The sequence below is a fragment of the Chionomys nivalis genome, chromosome 14 (assembly GCF_950005125.1).
Source record: "Chionomys nivalis chromosome 14, mChiNiv1.1, whole genome shotgun sequence".
Taxonomy (NCBI): Eukaryota; Metazoa; Chordata; class Mammalia; order Rodentia; family Cricetidae; genus Chionomys; species Chionomys nivalis.
The window spans coordinates 25,705,180-25,732,089 of NC_080099.1; the positions used below are offsets into that span (position 1 = coordinate 25,705,180).

At 39.1% G+C, this 26,910-nt stretch overlaps 1 protein-coding gene and 1 pseudogene across 1 annotated transcript in view; one reads left to right on the top strand and one right to left on the bottom strand.

Moving 5' to 3' along the window:
* The window catches only part of Chsy3 (chondroitin sulfate synthase 3), a 212,929-nt gene that overhangs the window by 134,081 nt on the left and 51,938 nt on the right, over positions 1–26,910 (bottom strand). The window lies entirely within an intron of this gene.
* LOC130886621 (elongation factor 1-alpha 1-like) lies at positions 15,171–20,257 on the top strand (annotated as a pseudogene).

Genomic DNA, 26,910 nt, shown 5'->3' on the forward strand with positions numbered 1-26,910 from the left:
TCACATACCTTCTAAGCACACTCTTTTGGCTACCATAAACTTACAGCTGCTAAAATGGCTTATAAGATTTAATAATCACAAGTTTTTATCACATCTCTAGTCTCCTCTTCTCTATGCTTTCTTTAGGTCACCATACTCTAGTCATGTTAGTAGCAGCCATCCCTACCCTCACCCCCATACACACTAACCTTATGAATGCTGAGCAGCGCCTCCCCCCTCAGAACAACCATGCTCTTCATTCTCCGTACTGGAGATGTTCATCACCTAGACATTTTCATTTCTCATTTATTAGTTGCCATGGGGTCTTTAGTCAGATGCTATTTTCTTGGTGACAAGTTGCTGATGTGAAATTACAGTACACTGGGAACTTCTTTCCCCTCAGCATTTCCTGTCCAAGCACCCTGCTTCATTTTATATACTCACTGTAGAACTTACTAGCAGAGTATATACTGGTTATGTGTCTTACTTGTCCGTTTTTATTTACCTAGACTTCCCAGAATATGATCTCTGCAGAGTGAGGGATTTGTTCATTTTGCTTACTTTTTAATTCTTCTTGCAAAAAAAAAAATCTTTAAACCACAAATTCCTGTTGAATTTTGAAAGTAAACCAAGTATATGTTACTGATGAGAATTATGACAACGGCACAATAAAATGTTGCTAAAATTGGCAGTTCTCGATTCCTATTTGGGAGAATGAATCATTCTTTTTTAAAAATAGGAAGCTGTACCTCTTGAAAGAAGGAAACGATGAATTCTGAGTAACTTGAAAAGTTTATAGTCTCCCGTGGGAAATTCAGCACAGATTAGACGTTTAAAGTCTATCAGTATTCAGTGTAAAAGGAAATGAATTTTGCTTACATTTTTTATGATATTCATAAACAATAGTTTAAAAACCTCCCCATCTTCATTTCTGTTCTCACATGAGCAAAACATGCTCAACATCAGAGCGATTTACAAGCTAACATCTGTAAATATTTTCATGTAGGTACATGAACAAAAAGCATAGCTCTTAACTTCTGTTTTTCTAGTAAATCTACCCTTAGCAAAACATTCATTGAAAATGTATTTTCATAAGGAAAAATGTTTATGTTCAGTGGTGCAAACAGTTTATTGGGGTAGTGGTGATGATATGATCAACAGCAGTGATATTACTACCATAACACAAGCCAAGTAACATTACATCAATAATAAAAGCAATGGTACATATTAAGAAGGGACTTCAGAGTCCATGGCCAACTGCTTCAGAATCCATGGTCACTTGCTTAAGAAACTGAAGCTTCCAGGAGCTTGTCTCAGACTGTACAGTAAGATGGAGGGAAATGCTTCTAATTCCAAATTGTGTACTTTCTTATCTCAAAGAATTAGACTACAAAGAATATTTATGATGTTCCTAAGTTAAATGTTTTAGCATACTCAGTGATTAGGTGAGCAAAGACATTGTCTTGTACCTAACAGAGAATCATGGTTTATCTGAGTCGGCCACACCCACACTTACCTAGAACATATGACTGAAGGCAATTGGACGGGTATGGGAAGGACCTTGAAAAAATATCACAAGTTTTTCCTGGCTGTAGAAAAGGGATAGAGAAAGCTTATAGAAATGACTTTTGAATGAAGTCTCTCTGCAAGAATATTTTAATAGTGAATGAAAAGAGAAAGAAGCATTTGAAGCATAGAATAATGTGTCAGAGAAGGTTGAAAGGACTTGAAGCCTGCTTATTTTATTGAGGTGGATACAATCAAGAGGTAGCCTATAGAATAGGAGAAAACCTTTGGCAGTCCATGCATCTGATAGAAGATAGAATATATGAAAAACTCAAAAAAAATAGCACCAAGAAAATGAACAATTCAATCAAAATATTGACTCTCAACCTAAACAGAATATTCCCCAAAGAAACCTACAAACAGTTAGTGGCCAATTTTTAAAAAGTGTTCAATACTTTTAGTTGTCAGGGACATGCAAATCAAAATTACTTTGAGATTCTATTGTCTTATTCTAGTGAAATGGCCATGTCAAGAAAACAAATGATTTACAAACACTTGGTAGAATGTTGGGAAAGAGGAACATTTACACAGTGTTGATGGTCATGAAAACAAGTTCACTGCGGAGATCAGTGTGAAGATGGCTCAGAAAGCTAAACCTAGAACTACCAAAGTGAGCATACCCTCAAAGGACCCTGCACAGGAAGACAAAGGTATTTGTACATCAGTGCTCACTGTTTTCCTAGTCACAAAAGAGAGATATGTAGTCAGCAGAGATGCCTACCGGTTGATAAACAGAAAATGTGGTTTACTCACACAATGGAGTTTATGTCATTTTCAGATTCCAATTTATACTAATTAAAAGCATCTAAAAAGGGAAAGCTGGACTTTTACTTATTTATTTTATTTATCCCCATAATTTTTTATTAATGGTAACACCAGTACTAGATAAATAATAACATAGCTAGGAGTTTTACAGGGGATAAACATGTTTTTTTACTCTTTCCTACATTTATCTATTTATTATTTTGGAGGCAGTTGTGCATATGTGAAGGTCAGAGATCAACTTGCAAGAATCAATTCTGTTCTTTGTCCATGGGTCACAGCAACTGGACTCAGGCTGTATTCCGAGCAAGGGCTTTCACATGCTGAGCCCCCTTCCATCCCACAGACAAAAACATTCCCTAAAAGAAAATATAAAACACGGAATACAGAAAACATAAAGCCAAAGTCTTCAATTATGGAGGCAGTCTAGAAACAATAACTCTGGGAACCTCATGTTGCCTAGGTCCCAGAACTCTAGAAATCTCAGCTATCCAGATCTTAGACCCTCAGAAGTATGGATTCTAGCTACTCCATTCCCCAGTGGAGTTGTTTCATGTGCATAAGAATTGGTTTAAGAATCATTAATAGAAGCCGGGCGGTGGTGGCGCACGCCTTTAATCCCAGCACTCGGGAGGCAGAGGCAGGCGGATCTCTGTGAGTTCGAGGCCAGCCTGGTCTACAAGAGCTAGTTCCAGGACAGGAACCAAAAGCTACGGAGAAACCCTGTCTCGAAAAATCAAAAAAAAAAAAAAAAAAAAAAAAAAGAATCATTAATAGAGTTTGTAAGAAGGGTGCTTACAAAAGCATCTATAAAAATGCAGTCATTAACAAAAGCATATCTGGAAGCAATCATCAATTTTACTATTCTTGAGGTTTTACTGGTCTTTACATCTATGAGTCCAGGGGTCCCGTTGCTTCTTTTTTGGCCCATAATGCCTCTGCTTTGTGGGTGTCAACTAGAAAAAATTGGAAGTGTGTCAAATGGAAGAAAGGTGAACTTAAGAACAAAATAAGGCAAAATATAACATTTACAGAATAAACAAGCATGCGCTGTAGTTGGAGAGGGAAAGTAGTGAAGAAAACGGATGGAGACTTTTGATGATTACACTAAACTGGAATGTTTTAATTAGATAAAGATGACTATGTATTGACTAAGAGGACTTGAAATACTATATACGTATCAGCAGAAATGCCAGGAGTATTTCTCAATGGACTTGCCCCATGCAGCTTATCCTGATGAGCGCACAAGATGCCCATCTGTGCAGAGTATGATTAGCAGACAGCCTCCTGCAGTCTTTCTTGGCTTTCAGACCAATAACACAATCTTCTCAGGATAGCACAGTTCATGAATGAGCACTGACACAGATCCAGGCCACTTCCAAGGCACACTCTGTTCCAAGGCCCTGGTTGGGCTAGCAACAACTATCAGGTCTGCATAGTTGTTGGATTACATTCCTGGCCCACTCACTCCTTTTTTCACAGGTTTTATAGATGAACTGAAATCTCTGAGATGCTTCATTGACTCTCCCACTTCTCTCCTTCATGCCAACCAACTGTGATTCCCCAAGCTTATTACTGAACTTGGGGGGGGGGGCAACCTCTTATGCCCTCAGAGTGGGCTCTTTAAATATCCTTGCTCATTATTTGACTATCACTTCTGAGGAGATAAAGGCATGGGACACACAGTGGAATTCTCCCGTAAACCTCATGGAATATGCTGCGGCTAGGTTTAGAGTAGGTGTGGGCGCCTTACTTCCTCATTTTAGAAATAAGAGGGTATTGTATCACAGAAGAGTTCTTCTTAAGGAAGCTAAGCAAAACGTGCACCTGTTTAATGTGCTTCCACTTCAATTCCTTATTCCACTGGTAAGTCTAAGGAAAGAGTACTATATTAGTAAAGATGTGACAATACTTATACATCTAGATGTGGTGGCTTCTCCCATGCAAACAATAAACAACTTGGAATGAAAATATTTCTTATCATCTTAACTTTCTCACTCATATCCCTGTCTGGGGCAGGAAGGGAAGTGATATAAAAAGCTAAAAAACATAAGTAAAAGGAATAGAATACAGAGACTCAACAGATATGTCCCAAACCTACATACATGCTGCAGTTGACCATATATGCAGCACATAAAGGAGGTATCCATGAATGAAATACAACTCTACTCTTAGCTTTAAATTTGTTCAAAGCTTCACTGGTTACCCATGCTCTCTGATTTCTCAAATCACAAATTCATCAGGTTACATCTTAGCTGAAGGTATTTTCTTCTGGAGTTGAATGACCGAACCATTAATGTATAAAACAACATTCAGAATGTTAACATTGTATACAGCCCAAGCAGAAGGATTACTATCAGTAATCTGAGAAGGCTGGGGATCCAGACCAGAGCCTTAACAGGTTTCTAATAGCCCCTGCCAGGGACCAAGTCTTAGTTTTGGTGTACTGGAGCTGGCTGGAACTGAGCAAGCAGTTCTTGGAAAACCACAAATCAGGGACAAATCAATCAGAAAGCACCCAGCAGCTTTCTGCTACCTAAAGATAGTTTACCCTACCCTGCCACTGAAAGGTCCCTAACCAATAAAGTCATTTACCAATCCTATGAACTTTTTGTTTAAACCCACCAATCAGCTCCCAAACTAATCTCTCCTCCCTGGACTTCCCCTAACCCTGCTTAAAAGGAGCCTGTGAGCTTCTTGGGGGTCACCATTTGTCACCCCAACATGTTGGCAGTTTTTAATAAATGCACCTGCTGATTGAATATGTGACTGGTGGTCTTTTAGGGGATTTCTCTTGGACCCTAGTATTTTCAATTAGATTTTCTTACATGCACACACACAATTATCCCTTGGGAAAAAGAATGCTTTCCATACTTCATATTATAAACAAAAATGTAAACTTGTCATCATTTTTAAAAGATGACAGCAGATTGAAAAATTAAAACCATTTCAACTCACTGTGTCATTGTTTAGCTTAAATTTGAATAAGTTAATCTATTAAATTTTTAGAAACAAGGGAATTTTTTTAAAAATTTGTTGAAAATTAATTAATTTTTAGAGCATAACCTAATCAAAATGCTCCATAATTTTAAGAGCCACCGGATCCCATTTTCAAAGAATTGGTCTGAGATCATGGTTATTAAACATAATTTCCTTATAAGAATGTAAATTGGCAAATTAGACACACAAATTAGGAGGCACAAATCCATTTGCATCAATAATACTAAAACATATCACTGCTATTTATGGATCCCACCTGACAGTCTATAATAACATTTGCTACTGGTATGAAACAATAAATTCCGTTGAAGAAAATCCCGTTACCAGTGTTTTCAGCAGGCAGTCAAGTTATTTAAGAAATGATTATCTTCTTAGTGTTTAACTATAGTGAATACAGTGTGTATTGTACCTCTTAATTACTTCACTGCTAGTTTTCAGTACTTTGCCAAACAAAGTACAATGTTTGTCAAAATGGGGTTAAAGAGTTAAGAAGAGATGCTGCTACCAGGCAGTAATTTCTGCCCTTGCATGATCCCTGCATGTTTGCAACCTGCGAAGAATGTAACAGGCAAAAATAAAATATGACTGGCCCTTGTTGAGAGCTACCATGAATCTGTGAGATCTTCTTTACATCATTTCTTCTCTGTACTATCCTGGCTTTCAGAGCCAGCCCATCCCTTACCTGTGTGTCCACAAGAGACTACAGGTGTTGATGCAAATGCTCTATCTACTTCCTTCCCAGTTCTTCAATATGGCCTCACTACGTCAGCCAAATGATCTTCCAAAGTATAACCCAGACACTATATGTTATAAATAAATGTAATGCCTCCCCTAATTCATATATTTAACTTGAAAACCCACAGGTGGTGGCATTTGGAGGTGGAGGGAGTTCAGCGAGAAGATTAGGGCAGAAAGATCTTTAAAAAGAACGACTGCCCATTCAAAGAAAACCAGTTTCCTTGCCCTCTTCCACTTTAAGAGACAAGAAGTCTGCTTCCCAAACAAGTAAATAGCAGGAGCTCATGAGATGGCACTTCTGCATGCACCTTTGGCATAGATTTCTTGGTCTCCAAACTCTAAACCAATGTCTGCTTCTATGACCTGCACAGATTATGGTTTTTGATTGCAGCAGTATGAAGGGCATAAGACAATATTATTTCCTTGTTTATCACCTCCTCCCAGTTTCTTTCATTGAAAGGCAAATATTTTTTGGATGCTTAGATATTTTTTTCTTTTTAAAAGGCATACTTATTCACTATTTGAGAATTTCACATGTGCTTATAATGTATTTTGATCAACTCCTTCCAGATCTACCTTCAACCCTTCCCAATATCATTCACCCTTTCTTTAAAATTTGCATGTCCTCCCTAGAATTTCACTATAGTATTGAATTTACATTATTTCAGGTCCTCCCTCTTCCTCCTCCGATTCTTCCCATGCTACCCTTTCCATCTACGATGCAACTCCTGCGTGTGTTTGTAGGCAAGCGGGAAGGAAGATTTTAAGATCTCAGAGGATCACGACACCTGCCACTAGATAGTGTCTTCTAGACATGCCAGAGAAGCTGCACCAACAGAATCTCAACAACATGAGCACATAGGCAAGACCAGTTGACATGCCAACACAGATGTGGCAAATGTCACAAGGTCAACACATAGACAAAGAGACACAGGTTATCAGTGGCTTCTGAGGGAGGAACAATCAGTTTGCTTCAGAATGAGCTTCTTGGTGAGTTATCCAAACTTAAGTGGCCAGCTCTAAACACATGTATGTGACGGGCAACACCAAATGAGCTCAGTAGATTATATGTGTAAACCAAGTAAACAAATATATATATATGCACATATATGTAGCAATAATTTTAAAAGGCTAACAGTATGACCTGTGATGGGAACTTGACAAGCCCCAAGCTTAGATGGGTCTGCTTTCCTATCTTCTCTCTAGCCACACACTCTGCTTCCTTCAGCCAGTTTCCTACACTGTGTCTTCCTAACTTCTAACTTAGATAGTTTCTTTCCCATATATTGTACTCCATGATATTCCCCTATATTTCCCTTACATTCTCTTTTTCCTTGGAAGATGATTTGCTAAAATGTTGACAAAGCTAATTTCATTAACACTCAACCTAAAGGTTATTTCCTTAGCAAGGATTTTTCTGATTCTGCCTTCAAATCCAAATAGATTTGGTCTCATGCAAAATGAAATGAAAGGAAAGCCCATAACTAAAGATGCCCATGGTAATAGAATGTCACAAATGACTCTGCTATGACGGGAATACTCTGGAAATGACTCTCACATAGTTAGAAAAAAATATTTTATCAGAATCCTTACCAAGGGAGGAAGTGTTCATTTTCTAGTACACAAGTGGCTTTAGGCCATAAATTAATCATTCATCAAATGTTTGCTGAAACATTGAGCACGGAAATAAACTGAGTTCAAGGCAGCATTGCCAGTCCTAGATAGCCGTATAGCTTGGTGCTATGCAGAGCTGTTCAACTCAGCTGACGTACTGTGAAGTTGGGACTGAAACACGACCTCTCTTTTCTCTTTAGTTGTGTTTTTCAAAGGCTGAAAAGTGATAAAAATATTCTTCACCCAGTTACATGCGTCTTCGTGTCTGACTGCTTCACTAGTGAGAACAGTTCATTCCTGTGGAGTCTCAGCCAAGCTCGGCATCGAGGTGAGAGAGCTGAGTTACGTGCTCTTTAACAGTATTTACCTGTTGAACTGCCCTGCTACCAGCTTCTGTGCTCATCCATATAGTTGTTCCAGAAACAACACTGGGACCACTCGGAGCTGCTGATCTCACATCTTTCTGAAGATTTTTGATATTTTGCTTAATTTTGTGTTCAGGCTATCCACTGTTCCAGAGAATTTCTGACTTCTTCCCCGTTTTCCATGCAGGTAAAAGAAAATTAATTTTCACAAATGTCAGTAAGAAACATTTTCTAAGCACTCTTAATGAGGACCACCTTGTATTGTGCCCTTAAAGGGGTTGAAGTGGGATGTGACTCTATTGGGAAGCCTCACGGCTTCACAACTGCACAGTCATTTCCCCTACAAATAAAGCTCTTTCAAACAAATTGCTTCATGGTTAAAGAAGAAAAAAAAATCCTTTCCTTAGTTTTATTAAGTAAAGGCTCAGTGCAATAAAAACCATTCCAACGGGTTTTGGTATTGAATTGCTTTCCCTAAATTATTACTTTTTAAGATCTTATCATGTTCACTTAAATTAGAATTGTAAATCTGGAGAAAATCTTGAAGACAGTTTATTTCTAATGTGGAAATCATTTAGACTTCTGTGGATTCTGCAGGGAAGGGTGACACGCTTACACAATCATGGGGCTAGTGAGAAGGAGCCACCAGAAGACCAGTATTTGAGTTAATCTGGCTACACCAGAGAAGGATGTGGACATCACAGGTGGTTAAATAGTGTTTATAAGCAGTGCTCAGGTGGACACTGACTACATCAGGGTGCGTGTATGCGTCTGAGGTCCTTCCTCCCTTGCTTGTGAGCCAAGGTCTCTACTGGTTACCTATATCTCTAGCCTTGATGGCAGGCAGGAGGGAACACACTGTTCAAACACTGAGATGCCACTGACATCTTATATTGGGAAACATAAAACAGTCGCTCATACACCCCCCCTAAAAAGGTGAATAAACAACTATTTTTGAAACAAAATAGGGTTTTCTGTTTCAATGCTGAAGAGAGAAAACATAGTTCCTCCTGCAGAGGCCCCCTCTGCCCTGACTCCATGTCATCTCCGTGCACCTTGCCAACACACTGACTGAAGAAGTGGGGGAGGTGTGGAGAGTCACAAGGCAAACTCGGGTGTTAATTTCGGTGCTGCTGCTGCTCTCCAGCTCTGTAGAGACACATCATGATGACCTGAGACTTCAGCTGCCTCCGCTCACTACCTACACAGTTCTTACTGACAATGTGCAACTCTGAAAGCAGGAGGTGCAGTCATGAACACACATGCAACACTAGTTGGTCTCCTTGAAATGGTGATGGAGTTGCTTTTAAATAGCAATGAAATTATCATAAGCATTCTTTATTCATTCAAAAGTTATTTCTCATCCTGTTTTTATGGAACTATTGTGTTATATTCACCTTCATAATAGTCTAATAGGGAAGTAAATTGAAATGTAAATCCCTGAAAAATGCAATTTCAACGTAAGTGACAATCAAATTACACATGTTTGCTGCCTTGTGCAATTTTGCAAACAGAGAGACAAACAGACACATATACATACACACACACACACACACACACTTATTAGACTCTTTAAAATTCAGCTTGTAAATACCATAGTACCTGAAACTTGTTCTGTTTTCTACGAGAGGTATAGAAAACAAAAATTAAAAAGCAAAATTCAAATGTTCTTGAGTGGAGAGTCTCCACTTACTAAAGGAAGAATGTAACACCACAAACCTTTCTGACCTGGACACTTCAGAAGATGTTTTTTAAATAATCGTGAGAGTCCATCTCTAGGAATATGCAATGACAGTCAAGGAGACAGTCTCAAGTTCATCATCATTTTAATCCATAACTGCCCTTTACCAAATATGAGACATAGTTTTACATATTGAATTTCAAGAAAATAAAATTCCACATTTTACTGGAATCCCTCTATAAAATGGGATACACAAAAGCAAAAATAAAAATAATACTCGTTATACTCAGAGTGATACATTTATCACTCATTTCTGGGTGACAAGGAAGCTAAGGGAAACAATGTTTAAATAGTGTGATTTCATGGGACGCTTCTTCCAACAAGAGACTCTGAAGGTGGGGAATGATGCTCTGCACTGAGGGGCACATCCACGAAGGTTATCACTTTGCTCTCTAGTAAACTGCGCTCCTCAAAGCAACTCATAAATTAGAGTTGACTGAGCAAAGTCGTAAGAAGGAGGACAGGGTGGTCACATGTTCTTGGCAGAGAGAAAAAGAGTAGAACTGGCTTTGCTATCAGAGACCTTTTCACATTTCCAACATGCTGGACCAAGCAGCATGCATCAGCAGTCACTCACCATCTGGGGCCCATCTTTAGGTTGGTGCTAATATCGGGGAGCAAAACAATGGTTGGTTTAGACGTAGAATCCAAGAGAAGTTTTCATCCTAACAGTTATTCGCTATATTTATTAAGGTAATACAGACATTAGTGCATTGTAATATGCATTAACTGTGTAGATATACTATAGAGTGATGTGGCCCACAAACATGAAAGTTAAAGAGCATGGGCAAGGGAGATGTTAAGAGCGTGGGTTGCTCTTCCATAGGCCTGGAGTTCAGCTCCCAGCACTATGCCAGGAGGTCACAACTCAGGAACTCCAGTTCAGGGTGATCTGACACCTCTGATCTCCATGGGCAACTTCCATAGGCACTGTCATTCACATGCACAAAGCTGCAAACAAACAAACACACACACACACACATTCACACTTAAAATGATGAAATGGAATCTTAATAAAGAAAGTCAATTAATAGCAATAGAAAACTTGGATTGCTGAGTATAACAAGCTGGTAAAGGCAGAAATAGGTATTTAGAACTCGTGAGCACAGAATTATTTCCTATATCACACTGTAAATCATACAACCAAATCCATTCAGCTCTCACTGAGGAACATTTTGAGAAGAAAACTCCTCCTTTCAGTTGACAGATTTAATCCGTTTCCTTGGTAAATGACCCGATTTGTTTATCCAAATAACAAACAATACTGACAGCCAATCACCCTTGTGTGTGGATTGGTGCTGAAATAAAAGGAAGGTGCTAACATCTTGTCCTTTTCTGTGGATGGCACACACTTACATGATGAGGCAAGACACTAGGTAAAAATAGAAATGGAGACTGACTTACTTCTAAACTTATTGAAATCTCAGCTAATAGAAAAGTCTGGATAATCAGCCAGCAGACATCATGTCTTGAAAGCATAACACATTTGCTCTTTTCTCATTTTTTGAGGATTTCTCATACATATGAGCTTACAGAGAGCTTGCTTCTGAAGAAGGAAACATAAGAGGTAGGAAAATTTGTCTGGAGCAGAAAGAAGCATGATGACAGTTTAGTCAAGATTCGGTAAAATGTGAGTAAGAGAAACTTTGCGTGTGTACATATGTGTGTGTGCTTTGTGTGGCTATGCATGGGTACATGGATGTGCATTTGCTTTCATGTGCTAAGGAAACAAACCAGACTCTTCTAATGTTCCTTCCTGGCTAAACAAACAGAAAGCTCCATTACCATGGAAACTAACAGGAAAAGCAATTCATGGGCCTCTTTTCTCCCCACATTTACAGAAGAAAGATCAAATTGCACTGATGTACTTAAAACAGTGATTCAAGTATAAATGAAAATATCAGTAGTTTTAAAAGCTCTCCAACATTGTTAGTTGGGTATTCAGGGTGGTAGAAAGACAGCAAGCAAATACAGTTGTAGCCATAGGAACCAGCACCAGGCATGACCCCTCATCTTAGCAAAGATTATGCTATTATCTGCTTACTGATGAACCGGAGTGAAAATCTTATTATTCAACATTTCATCAGAAATATATAACTAATAAAAATTTTAAAAAGGGTGCTACAGAGGTGTCAGTGGTGTAACAAAACATAAACATGGCTAAAATACATACCAACATTCATTTCTCAGACAAACATACTGACATATTCTATAACACTGTGATGATTTGGATGAGAATGGCCCCATACACTCATATATTCGAATTCTTGGTCCCTGTTTTGGAAATTTTATTTTAGGAAGGATTAAGAGATGTGAGCTTTTTGGAGGACGTGTATCATTGGGGCTGGGCTTTCGGGATACAAAAGCCCTTGCCAGGTTTAATCTCTTGCTCTTTGCCTCCAGCTTGCAGCTGTTGTGAGACTGTATATGACACCATGAATGCCAGCATGCAGCCATGCTCCCTATCATGTGATGGCCATGGATTCCTCCTTGGAAGCATTCAGAAAATGCCAAATTAAATGCATTCATTTATAATTTGCCTTGGTCATGATGTATCTTCATAGCTATAGAAAAGTAATGAAGACAATTGAGAACATAAAACTGTGTAAATCTCTCTCTCTCTCTCTCTCTCTCTCTCTCTCTGTCTGTCTGTGTGTCTCTGTCTCTCTCTCTGTCTCTCTCTCTCTGAGTACCTACAGCAGAGATGAAAAGAAAACTATGCAAATGACCAGAAATACTATGAGATGAAGAGATGAAGAGGAGTGGATAAAGGTATAAAAGTAAAAATATGAGCAAGTTTTGGAGCATATCTTACCAGACAGAGTAGAGCAGAGTGAAACAGAAACACATCCGCAGCAATAACAGAAGAACTTCGCCAAGCAGGCGAGCCATTGCTGATGCGATATCATGTTTGGCTCTTAAACATGAATCCAAATCTCTGCCCAAACAACAAACAATACTCAAAAAACTCTGCCTACCCCCAAAAGAATCCAGATTCTATTTCATTTTGTGTGTGTGTGTGGTATATGACTGTGGAGGTGGGGTGGGGTGTACACATGCCATAGCATGTATGTGTGGAAGCTGGGGGTATCTTCAACATGTCTTAAGATAAGACCTCTTCTGTTTGTCTTCTGTATATGTCAGAATAGCTGGCTCACAGGCTTTCAGGGATTCTTGTGTGCTTGCCCACCATCTCCCTGTAAGAGTGCTAGATTATCAATACTGTTGCTATCTATCCATATTTTATGTGGATTCTGGGGACTTTAAGTTCGCTTCACGTGTTTGTATGTCAATAATTTTACACAAGGAGCCATCTCCTCAGATTGTCACATTATAAATATGCTTCTTGGTTGGTTCAGATATACCTGATCCTGAACGCAAAAGGCCAGAAAAGGAGCAGAAAACATCACAAGGGGCTATTGAAGACTTGCTCCAAGACAGACCTGGGACTTTCATCAGAAGGAGGTGCATGAACAAGGCACTAATACTAATTTTCAGAGAAGTAGGTGTGCCAAATTTGTGTTTTTATAAGAATTTCTGTAAAATAATAATGTTGGGAAAATATACACAACACACTGCTAATGTCAATAACTCACAGAAACAGAATGTTCTAATATTCTTTGGCAGAATGCTAGTTTAAATTTACTGCCCATTACTTTAAGTGGAAAGAATCACAATCTCTAATCCCTTGTGTGGTTTTAGTACATATCTAAAGTATCTCTTTTTCCTACTCAAATGGCATAACTGTTAACCCAGAGAGTTTTGAGAAAAGTAACAAGATTTCTTATAGGGCCAGTGACTTCAGAACTGCAAATACACTAGACATTGTGCAAACAGATGCTGCAAGGCTTAAAATGAAACCCACAAAAGCTCTTGAAGTTAATCATTCTATGATTAGTTTTGCATATAGTTTTACATGTAGTATCCAATAAACAAGAAAATCTTGAACTAAAGATGAGGAATAACAAGTGGGGAGACAGGCAGAGAGGGGATAGGATGGAAACAGTAAAGAGATCAGATCAATCCAATCAGCCATGAGGAGGGGAGAATGAGAGAGGCAGAGGAACATCATTCAGGTATCTGGGCTGAATGGGCGGAGCAGTTGGTGCTGTCAATTGTAGAGACAAAGGATGCATGAGGAGAAGTGCTAAAAAGAATGAGTTGTTTTGGAATATGTGCTAATGTTTGATAGTATTTCCATTATAAGGGTAATTGTCAGAACCGTTTTCAACGGGTGTAAAATATTAATTTAAATGTGACTACAGTACAGTAAAAAAAATTCTTCTACGTGATATATAAAGATGGGGATATAGATATAGACAGGACACAAGGTTAGCTGTAAAATGCAGTGATCTAAAGAGAAGGGAATAAAAACTTGAACGAAAGAGGAGGGATGACTTGTGGGGTGACAGACACAGAGGTGTTGGGATCACAACATCCAGAATGCTGGTCAGTTGTGGTGTCACACCATTTGATGAAGAGTAGAAGTCCAAGAAACATGTTTGACCCATAATGCTGACAAAATTCTTCAAAAAGGCAGTGTTTAAAGACACAAAGTAATAGCAGTACATGCTAAGCTCAGGGACACTGAAGAGCACAGTGCTGAAAGGGAGCTTTTTCCCAGTTACTGTTAAGTCTGTTAAATCGTTGGAAATGTAAAGGTGTTTTTAAGGCGAATAACAGTAGTCAGGAATGCTTGTAAAAAAGCAAGACATAAAATGAGGACAGGCAGACATTTCTTTGGTAAATAAGGGTGTACTATACCTTATATGAATACGATTGTGTTTGGGCACATAAAGCTATGCAATCATAATCTCCTTTAGGTTAAAAATGAAAAATTAGGTTCAGAATGAAAAATGAAGTATTTGGACTGGAATGTTGTCAGTTGGAAAAACAAAAGGACTTAAAGGTACTCCTCACTGACAGGACAATTCCCGCTTAAGACTGTCTCAGTGGGAATGCATTTGGGAGCCCTGGCCACCCAGCAGGAACAGCATCTAATACAAAAGAAGGATGTGTCCTTCAGCCTCCTGTTCCTAAGAAAAGTCTCCGTGGCCAAGGGATTTCCAGAGAGTTTCATTTGGGTTTGTTTTCTCCCAGAGATCTCCTAAACCAAACAGAAACAGCACTGCTTAGATTTCCTGCAGTTCTGGTGTTAAATCCAATTAACTACAGCTGCACACCTTCAAGACACTTTCTCCAAAAACTATTATTCTTTTTATCTTTATGTGAGTAAGTTGTGTTGTATTTGTAAGTAGACATGTGTGCCACGGATCTCAGATAGAGGAGAGTTACTCCCACCATCCACCTTATTTGAGACTGCACTCTCGTTTTTAGTTCTACATCTTCCACCTTACCTAGACCAAGAGTTTCTAAGGACTCCCATATTTGCTGAGATTACAGGCATGTACTACTATTCAGAGCTTCACATGCAGTCTGTGGACTCAGACTGTAGTTCCCATGATTGTGGGGTAAGTGTTTAGTACACTGAGCCACCCCCCAGGCCAACATTCTTTATTTAATTATGTTTTAATGCTATGTGTACAAAACTCTACACCTACAATAAAAGACATCTCATCCTATCTGAAGCATTTTATCTCAAACTGTTGATGTTCAACTTCTCTAAATGAAATGACGAAAAACAGTAACAAAAACAAACAACAACAACAAACAAGTGTAAATTGTGTTCATAGAGAATAAATACAAGATAAGATATTATACAAACAAAAAAGTTGTTAAAGTCTGTCAAAGTTTCTTATTAGAGAAAGCAGTGTAGAGAATATCTCAGGCAAATTACTTTTCTTCCATGAGTCGCCACCACCATCAGGATAAAAAGGTTCCTGCTTCAAGAGGCACAGACTAGTAAAGAGCTACAGGAAAGGCAGGAGAAACATTGATGACTGGAGAAAGCCTGGGGCAGTGAAGAGACTAACTTGTTAGGGGACCTAAGTTTAGCAAGGGGGAAACAGCAGGGGGATAATCATCACGCAGCTGGTGATCTCCAGAATGTCAGAAACAGGCAGCCTTCCGCACTCGCTGAGCACTCTGTACCTGCACAGCATGGATACAAACACACGAACAGACAAAGTGCCAAAAGTCCTTAGACTCCCAAAGCACCTCGTTAAATGAGTATCAAGCAAAGCCTTCGTGTGTCTAGCTTTTGGAGTTTCTTTACACTCCCAAGACTACCGTCCTGATCCTAGGTATCCTCTACCACTTGGCTGGATGACTTAAGCAGTCTCCTGAAAGACACAGTCATCCTTGGATGCTCAGGAGCATCCCTTGCACCACGCCCTCTGTGGTGGTCATCCTCTCTCCATCAGCCCCTCTCTCTTAACCTGTATCTCAGAAGCCTTAAATAGATACACCCGCTGAACACGGCAATCTGGGAGTCCAGGTGTGATAGATCATTTATTAGTCTTGTGTCTAATAATGAATGTTCAACTTGATCTCTATAATGCAGGCATTCTAAGGCTCCTTGTTTCCATTGAGCATCAGAGGGACATGGACCCAGAGTTCTCCTTCTCATTCCTATGCTAACCGAACCTCCTATTTTTGTCTTATTTTCTCTCCTTATTCAAAAAGATATTATTAATGAATAAAAATAGTACAAAAGGCAAGTAACAAGACATGCCAGAGATTTACTTTTAAAACTATTCATTTATTATTAATGAAAACGTTCAAATTCACGTTTCTATTGCAAAGTATTTATACATTTCAAAGTAAATAATAATATATCACTGAAATTTAGGTATTAAAATTCTAAATATTGTAAAAATAAGCATATTTAATAGAAGATGTGACATCATTTATCATTTGCCACTCAATAAATACCTTCATGTTGTGTGGCTAGGGAAATTATCACCTTCATTTTAAGTGTGGTATGGAGGTACCCAGAGCACAAGAGAACGTCTCTTCTGCATTCTAGCTGCTTAGGAATTATAATTTGAATAAACTTACAAACTCTATGGATAATTATCAAAGCAGTTCAAATAACACTTCATTGCAAGTATGAAAAACAGTCTGTTTTATGACCATAAGATGTTGGAAGACCTTGTGATTTTTACCTTAACCACTGTTCTGGTTATCTTAGAAGTCACATAAATTCTGAAAAGTAGCCAATTGATGAATGTTTCTAGATATTCCAGAGTGTATTCCAGACAGAGATTTTAAATAAGTGACTTTAGAAAACAAATAGGGCTACCCCCACCCCATGAAGCTACTCTTTAAATAAGTTAATATCTAAAATGGAATATCTTGGTTGTTTCTATGTGATGAGATTTAAAAAATGATTAATGCTATCTCAAAAGGTGATTATTCTCCAAAAATATGGGGGGTACACACAGATTTTGGGTGCTTCAGAAGTCCTGAAGACCAAACGTAAGCTTTCAGCATTCATTTTTTTTTCACTAGTGAAAATTCATATAAAATTAGACTCTAGGGTCTCAAACTGATTAGAAAAGAGCAGGCTGCTTTTATCCACTGAGGTCACTGTTCTGTTCTGCTTCCCTCTTATTTAAATACTGCTATAATTCATCTTTTTACTGAACCTAGCCTTGTTTCCTGAGCAGAAGAGCCCAGATGAAGGAAAGGTCAATAGCCCAAAGTCCTAACCACCAATTCCTCCCCAGCCACAGCTGTGCCTTGAGGGCCTGAAGCTCAGAAAAGGTAACTGAGCATGACTGAGGAGCGTACAACTTTGTTACTTCACCGTTTTGCTTTAGTCTATGAGAATCAAGGTTGAATCCATGCTCTGGCCATAACAAAACACATAAGAAACTCTAGCCATTCCTTTGAAAATCACGTGTCTGTCAGGAAGAGGCACAGAGAATGATTAATCTTTTCTGCATACAACAAGCCCCATAAATGTACTGCAATGCACCACATGAAAATCTCATTGACTGGATAATGCTTCTCCCCCACACACTACATTGTGGTTTTGATAACAAGACCCTAAGCTTCCATGGATATCCCACAGAGTCTTCACAATCTAATTAGAAACAACCACACACACAACATTTAAACAAAGCACACACACAGAGTGTATAACCATTGACATGTCTGATAGGCAGTTGTTCAAGGACAGCATAGACTGAATACTTAGAGAGGAAATGTCATTTGAGAAGCCCTGATAACATCCATGTTCAAAGCAAAGCAGCCCCAAGATTGGGCACTGGACATAAAAGTTTTTAAAATGCAAACAGGACCAGTCATTAAGAAAAAACAAACAAATGAAAACATCAAGAAAGCCATTTGGGAGCATAGCAGAAAGTACAGAAGTTGTACACGTGATTCAACAAAGGCAATGAGTATACCACATTCCAACTACTAAAAAACATTTATGTTTGTTTAGATTTCATTTCTCATTAGGGTTTAATTTTCTGCAAATAAATGCTTTTTTCATAATATGAGTCATATGTCTCTTCCAAGGGAAACTGGTGGTATTCTGCTTGTCAGAGAAAAGGCTAACTGATAGGGACTTCCTAGTACTCTGGGAAAAGGGACCACCCAGGCTCATCTTCTCAGGGTTCTTCTCACCAATAGAGAGAAGTAAAACATCCCATTAGTTATAAGGTCTGCAAAGGCTGAGCTGCTGACATTTTCAAACAGGCATTTACCCTGCCAACAACTAACCCCAGGCTAAGCTTCAGGCATATGCTCCTGCTCCCCTACTGTGCACCCTGGGCATGATAAGTCTCCCTGTAAGACCATGACAGGATCAGGGGTATACACACATTCTCTTCTCTTGTTGATCTTCGGCTCTATAGATGTTTCCCGGCAAAGTCTTCTACTGCTTTATCTCAATGGGTTTGCTATCAAAGCACAAGTGTTATGAAAACCACTGTTAACTTAGAGGCAACATGGGAAAGGAAAAGACATCAACATTGTCATCAGAAATGCAGATTTGGGCAAGTGCACTGCCACTGGTCAACTGATCTATAAATGTGCGGAACTGGAAAACAGACCTTTGAAAAGGAGGCTATTGAAATGGGAAAGGGCTCATTCAAGGGTGCCTGTGTCTTGGACAAACTGAAAGTTGAGCATGAGTGTGGTCATCACCATTACATCTCCTGGTGGAAATTTGAGACAGCAAATATTTTGTGACTATCTCTGATGCTCTAAGACACAGAGATTATGTGAAAAACTTCATTCCAGGCACATTTCAGCGTTACTTTGCTGTCCTGAGAGTTGTTGCTGGTGCTGGTGAATTTGAAGCTAGTATCCTCAAGAATGGGCAGACCTGTGGGCATGCCATTCTGGCTTACACGTTGGGTGTGAAACAGCTGATGGTTGGTGTCAGCAAAACAGGTTCAACCAAGCTACTCTACAGGCAGAAGAGGGGGCAATTGCTAAGGAAGTCGACATTTACATCAAGGAGACTGTCTACAATCCTGACACAGTGGCATTTGTGCCAACATCTGTTTGGAATCTTGACAATATGCTGGGGACAAGTGCCAATATGCCTTGGTTCAAGGGATGGAAAGTCACCTGTAAAAATGGGAGTGCTAATGAGACCAAACTGCTAGAATTTTTAAATTGTATCCTGCCACCCATTGATCCAACTTATAAACCTTTGCAGCTGCCCCTCCAGGATGTCTATAAAATTGATAGTTCCAGCACTGTCCCTGTGGGGCAAGTGGAGGAGACAGGTGTTTTCAAACCAGGCACAATGGTTACCTTTGTCCTGGACATTGTCACAACTAAGGTAAAGTCTGCTGAAAGGTACCATGAAGTTCTGAGTGAACAGAACTGAGTGAAGGCCCAGGACAACATGACCTTCAACAAAAGAATGTAGATGTCCAGGATGTTAGACATGGTAACATTTCTGGAAACAGCAAAAAATGACCCACCAATGGAAGCAGATGGCTTGGTCACACAGATGATTATCCTGAACCACCCAGGCAAAATTAGTGAAGGCTATGGTCCTATACTGGATTGTCACACATTTTGCCTAGCTTACAAATTTGCTGAGCTTTGAAAAAATTATTACTGAGCACAATGACATATGCCTTGAATTGCAGTACCATGTAGGTAAAGGCAGGCAGATCTCTGTGAGTTTGAGGTCAGCCTGGTCTATTTACAGAGTTCCAGGACAGCCAGAGCTATATACAGTTTCTGTCCCAGAACAAAACACAGCAAAACAGAACAACCATACAAACACACGTGCACACACACATACATGCATTCAAGCACACACATACATACACACACACACATGAACACACACACCCCAAATTGATTTTCATTCTGGTAAGAAGCTGGGGAGATGATTCTATTTCCTGAAACCTGGTGATGCAGCATTGTTGATATTGTTCCAGGCAAACCCATGTGTGTCTGTAGTTTCTCTGACTATTCTCCACTGGGTCATTTTGCTCCATGTGACATGAGGAAGACAGTTGCTATGGGTATCATCAAGGCTGTGGACAAGAAGGCTGCTAGTGGTAGCAAGGTCACCAAGTTTGCCCAGAAAGCACAGAGGCTAATACATTGACCCCTAACACCTGCTACCTGTCTTACTCAAAGATGTAAGAAGGTTTCAGAATCATTTGTCTACACTGACTACTTAGGTTTTATAATAAAAGACTGCTTGATGATAGCATCGCGCCATAAAACCTCCCAAAGGAAATAATGTTTAGTGAACCATATACTATTTATTTGGGTGTGTGTATATATGCTTTAAATTATTAGTTTTTAAAATAAATAGTTTTAAATGGAGAATAACTAAAATCAGTCATGGAATTTTGAGACCCATTTAAACAAGTTTAATGGAAATAAAAAAGTCTATTCCTTATCCCCATGAGCCTCCTAGTGTTTATGCTAAACTTATGATTCTTTCAAGCAACAGCATATGGACACAGAAAGAAGTCACCCGGGCAACCACCTTCATGTACAGGCAACAGAATTTCACCTATGGCAAATGTCACAAGTCTACGATAATACAGAATATGGGCTTAGAACAACCTGGGTGTAAATATTAACAGCAATTTACATATCTGTTTTACAACAAAAACTGGCACAATTCTAAATACCTTTCACTTTTTCTCCTTGGCTGTACATGAAGTTATGTTAGTGAATTAAGTTTTTAAATGTAAATTATAAGAATATAGAAATTTTTATCTGTCTAGCTTAGACCTTTTTGAGACTACTCTGGTGAAGGTATGCTAATAATAATTAATAATAACTAATAAAGAAATTTCCAAGAACATTGAGTTTTTTAAATTCTATTTATTTTTATGAAATACGTGTATTACTAATACCTTTTCTTAACCAAAAGCAACATGCATAAATCTACAAAATGCTCACCATTTTCTAAACCACTATAATTCCTAACTGCATTCTTAGTACTTATCCTTCTACCCACAGATAAGCAGAATATCTCACCCTTCATCAAAGACACTTGGTTCTACAGGAGATTGAGACTATTAAATAAAGCCACAATTGGTCAAATGCAGAGATCAATTGATTGTGGGTACTCAGCTCCAGTAGATCCATCTACAACACAAGTCCTACACTTTAATGCTCACAGAATGTTATGGAAGTGGGGGTCAGACCAGAGGACCACGAATTATGCTGTGATGAGAAGCTGCACCCATCATCTCAACAGCTTGGCTGCCTAAATAAGGAGTGAACAATTCCTTCACAATTGACATTCCACCAGATACAGGGAAATTTCACAGGGACTCATGCTTAGAGAATGAGCTACAAGCAATTAACAACTGCAGAGATGAGGAAAATGAACCCTCCAAATGACTATCCAGTACCCTAGAATCATATATATGCAGGAAACAATAAATAACCTCAGTAGGTTGCTTTTATATGCTTGTTGATTATTTTTATGTGCATATGTAAAAACAATTTTTAAAAGAAGGAGTCCAGTGAGTTTAGGAGGAAGCAGGGGTGGGAAGGAAATGGGTGCAATAAGAGAGAGAGATGGGGAAAATGGTTCAATTATACTTTAAATAGAAAATTAAATTAACAATATGCTCTGATCAACTCTAACTGTATTGGTGTATGAACTGCTGTGAACACTTACTTGATTCTGTATTGAAACTGATGTAGACTCTCAAATGGAATGTTTCATTCTCTTCCATTCAAAGTTGATGATATACTAATATATGTTGATGAGACAGAATGAAAGGAACTGTATTAAATATAATAGTTATTCATGACCTTTGAATTTAAATGTAGCTCAGCACTGGCCAAAGGAAAATAGTCGATGATGAAAATTTTGATCAAATTATATATAACTGCTTTTAAGACATCATTCCATTTTCACCAAAGGGATGAAATGATTTCAGGAATTTGTTCAGATGTGATTGAACACATGAGAAACAAAAGGCATTCCTTATCTCTCCCACATATGCAAACACTTTGTGATTATAAACTAAGACAACAGCTTAGAACAGTTAATTGATGGGTTTGCTCACACATCAGAAAAAGTCTTCAATGTACGGTGAGACATGGGGGGGGGTTTACTGAGGAGTGAATTTCTATAACCTGAATACATTATGCATAATAAAGAACCTAAAAAGTGTTAAATCCATCAGTGAAAATACAAATATAAATAGCATCTAAATCTTATTAAAAGATAAGCCAACTACAGATCATTACCTCTCATGAACAAAGCTACTAATGTGTTTGACAAAATACTAGCAAATAGAGACCAACAATGTGCTAAAAGAACACCCAAGTGGGATTTATCCTAGATATGCAAGAAAGATTCAGGAATCTATTGTGCTAATCTAAGACAACTAAATAAAAAACAAAACTTGCAGAGCCATATTAATAGTTAGAGAAGAGATCTCTGTGAGTTCGAGACCAGCCTGGTCTACAAGAGCTAGTTCCAGGACAGGCTCCAAAACCACAGAGAAACCCTGTCTCGAAAAAAACAAAAAAAAATAGTTAGAGAAGAAACTAACAAAAATCCAACATTCCTAAGAACAGAGGACTCAAAAGTCTAAGTAACAAGGAGGGTTCTAGTGGAGAATGTGTGGATCTCCAAGGGAAGAGGAAATAAAATAGATTTTGCAGGTGGCCTAGGAGTGGGGGTATGGGAATAGAGGGGATCAGTGCCAGGGGATAGAGGGATAGTACAGGGGTAGATGACTGGAATTGGAGCACATTTGGTGGGCAACGTGGGAACTTAGTGGAGTGGAAGCTCCCTGGAACCTATTCGGGTGACCCTAGTGAAGACCTCTAGTAATGGAGGCTAGGGATTCTATAACCTTCTGTAACCAGGCAAGGCTTCCGGTAATGAGACTGGACACCAGCCCAGTCACAAAACTGTGGAAGGCTTTTGGATCTCTAGCCACCAAATCACGACATGGAGACTTTTATTGTTATGAAAGCTTGACTTGTCCCTAACTAGTTCTTATAATTTAAATTAATCCCTATTTTTAAATCTACATTCTTTTATGTGGCTCAGTTACCTATACTCTGACCTGCCCATGTTGCTTCCTCTGTGTCTGGCTGGCAACTCCCTTTCTTCCTCCCAGATCTCTTTGTCCCCAGAAATCTTACTTAGCCTATGTTTGCCTAAATAATGGCCATTCAGCTCTTTATAATGGCCAATTGGCCAATCACTATAATGTATCTTCACATAGTATTGAGGAAGATTCCACAACACAATTCTTTGACCTACAATCTGTCATCAACCCTGCAAGATGCTCTGGGGCAATGGTGGCAGAGAAGCTATAGAGTGACCAAACAATGAGTCGTCTAATTTGAGATTCAGGCCACAGAGGAAGCTCACCCCAATATTGTCTGGATTAGCAGAAACCAGAGACAGGATATCCCAGAGTCCTAAGGTAGAACAAAACACAACTGATATATATTAAATATATAATTATATATAAATATATAATTAATCATATATATTAAAATGATTCCTACTGATGCTCTCCTAGACTCATAGACCATTGCTAGCCCTGTCATCAATAGAGAGCAGATAGAAACAGATACAGAGACCTACAACCAAACATTTGGCAGAGAGAGAGCCTAATTTAGAGATCTCCATGCAGTCCCTCCCTCAGGATTTTGGATCCCTTTGGAAGAAGGGAATGGGGAATTGTTGGGACCATTTGGAGTCCTGGCCTCCAGCTGCTCTTCCCTGCTAGAGATCTTTACTTTCCTTCTGATTTGAGTTACTAAAGGCTGTGTCACAGTTGTTTACCAGCTCTGCTTCACAAATACGAGCTGCCTTGGCCTTGAGGATCAGAGGATAAGGTTTTCACCTGTTGGCCCACTTGACTGTTGGGTATATAAGCCTCCATGGTGCTACTGAATAAAGGGCTTCTTACCAGTGACTAGAGGTCCGTGTCTCTCTCTGTGTGTGTCTTTGTATGTTTTAACCTCCAGCCCCTTGTCCAAAGCTCGGGAACTGTATGGTAGCACAAAGAGCACAGCACATTGTGCGCTGCAAGGAATTATGCAAGCCAGAGGGATTGAGAGCCCTGGAAGAACATGGCCCATGGAATCAACTAAGCAGGGCTCATGGGAGCTCACAGACACCAAAGTAGCAACCATGGAGCCTGCATGGGCTTGTGGTTCTCGGCATATATGTTCCTGTTGTTGGCTTGGTGTTTTGTGGGGACTCCTGACAGTGAGTCATGTGTCACTGACTCTTTTGCTTGCTCTTGGGATATTTTTTCTCCTACTGGGCTGCCTCCTCCAGCCTCGATATGAAGGTTTGTGCCTGCTCTTATTGTATCTTGCTGTGCAATGTTTGTTTGATGTCTCTTGGAGGCCTGTATTTTTCTGGGGTGAAAAGGAGATAATAGATCTGGGAAAGAGGGGAGGTAGGAGAGAAACATGGAGGAATTGAGAGAGGGAAAGCTGCAGTAGGGGTATATTATATAAAAGAAGGATAAAATAAATAAATAAATGACCTATTTTAGTTGATATTTTATAATCACATTAAAAATTCACAAAATGATTGGTGACTGAAGTAGCCCTTTGCAGAATTATCTGAACTTAGAAACCATGTTTATCACTGGGCAAATGAGTAAACAAGGACTTAGCAGTGGGACATCAAATGCTAAAAGTTCTAGAGTCTGGCATTGTGTTTCATGTCTCTCATGTCTCATCCCAGTCCTTGGGGGGGTAGAGGGGGGAGAAGGAGAAGGAGAGGAAGAAGGAGACTAAGAAGAGGAGGAGGAGGGGGAGGAAAAGAAGAAGCTGGAGTTCAAGGTCATCTTCATCCTATATAGCAAGTCTAAGACCATTCTGGGCTACATGAGACCATGTCTCAAAAATCAGGAAAGTATGTTATCAATATAAGAAAAGAAATGACATAACACATGGGTAACTCTGAAATGTACATTAGTTAAAAAAAAAAAGAAAGGCCAATATGAAAAGGCTATGTACATGCTATAATTCCACATTCTCTATGGGAATTATGCTCTAGACAGCTACGGGCTAGAAAAGGGGAGCATCAAAACAGCAAAACTCATCAGAGGGTTCCAGACTGGGCAGTAGAGGATGAAGAAGAGTACACAGAGGGTTTATAAGGAAGTAAAAAGCTTTGTAAGACACTAAAATGTGCCATTGTACATTTGGTCAAACTTATGGGATAACAATACTAAGAGTGAACAACTAAGTTAAACTATGGATTTTTGATTGTCGGGATATTAATGTCTAGACTTATTGTAAAAATACACTCTCTGGAAGAGAAGCTGGCAGTGGAATCTAACCATGCATAAAGTAGGGAGTGTGTGGAAACCTCAATACTATTCATAAAACAATAAAGTTTTATTATTTTATTTATGAAAAGAAGGCAAGTCAAAAGCTCACTTTAATTTTACCACTTACTATGAATTGAAAAGTTTAAACTCTGTATGGTATCATATAATATATAAGGAAGACATCAAAATCTTATGTTAACTTTTAAATGCTCATTCATAAATTTAATAATCCAATATAACTTGCTTTATTAAATTAAGTTTTCAATATGTGTATCATTACATCCCCACACTGGGGGCTAATAATGTGTATCTTGTTTTAAATTTCTGATTTAGATTCTTGTTGCAGGAATAAAGGATACACTCAGGTCACTGGGTGCTAGGAAGAAGATGTGAATCTTTCGGCTGCTGCTCTTCCAGACACCAAGGGGAGGAAACATGAACACAGTTATTTTGTTCCTGAATTTCACTCTCTGAACTGCTCCTCATTGCTGGCAAAGGCAGATCTCCAAATGTACCACCTATCCATGTGCATTTGGCAGTCCTGGGAAAACAAAAAGCCTGTGGGGTGGGGGTCTTGCTGCTGGGTCTCATTGATAATGCTTTTATATCACCAAAGGCGATTCAGATGGTTCTGCTGTTCTGCAGCCCCAGTTCGAAAGTCAGCAGCTGTAGCTTAGGAGTGCACATAAGCCTATCTCCAACATCCTCACACAGAATAGCTGCTCTTCTGGCAGGTCGAACTCATGCAAAAACTCCCAGCATCACTATGCCAGGACAATCCCACATCACAGCCACTTCTCAGTGCCGTCGTGACAGTTTACACACCCAGACTGGCACATTCCATTGCTTGCAGGTGATTCACAAGGAGGGTCAGGGTGTAGCTAACTCAGTGTCATGGGACTCAGGTGCTCAAAGGCATCATCAGAAATTAAGAGCTCCCAGAAGCCATTAAACTTAGTGGAAAATATGATTTGCCCTCAGATACAATTGATGAAATTTGAACTTTACATTTTAAGTAATACAGGATAGTAAGATTTTTTGATGATTACAGAAAACTGAGGAGTGGTCATTGTATAAAGAATCCAGGGCAGGTGGGATTTTGCAAATCAGACCAAATCAGAACATTCCAAAACAAGAACGGAACCTAAGGAGGTTGCCAGTTTAGGGAATGCCACAGTACTTTGGTTTTTATGGGGAGTGGGGTAACTTTTCTTGAGAAAGTAAGCAAAAATAGATTGTGCTTTGTTTTTCAAGACACTGAAGGATTCTGAGTTTAAAAGCACCTTATTCAAAGTGACACATATTTTAAAAAGTGCTCACTTGGCAAGGTGATGGAAGAGCCAGCTCATCAGCCTCCCGGGAGAGGTAATGAGGCCCTTGATCAAGGCTCTGCATATAGAACCTAGGGAAAGTAGGTTTTACAGAAGGACAATAGAGACGACTGACAATGTCTAACAGCAAT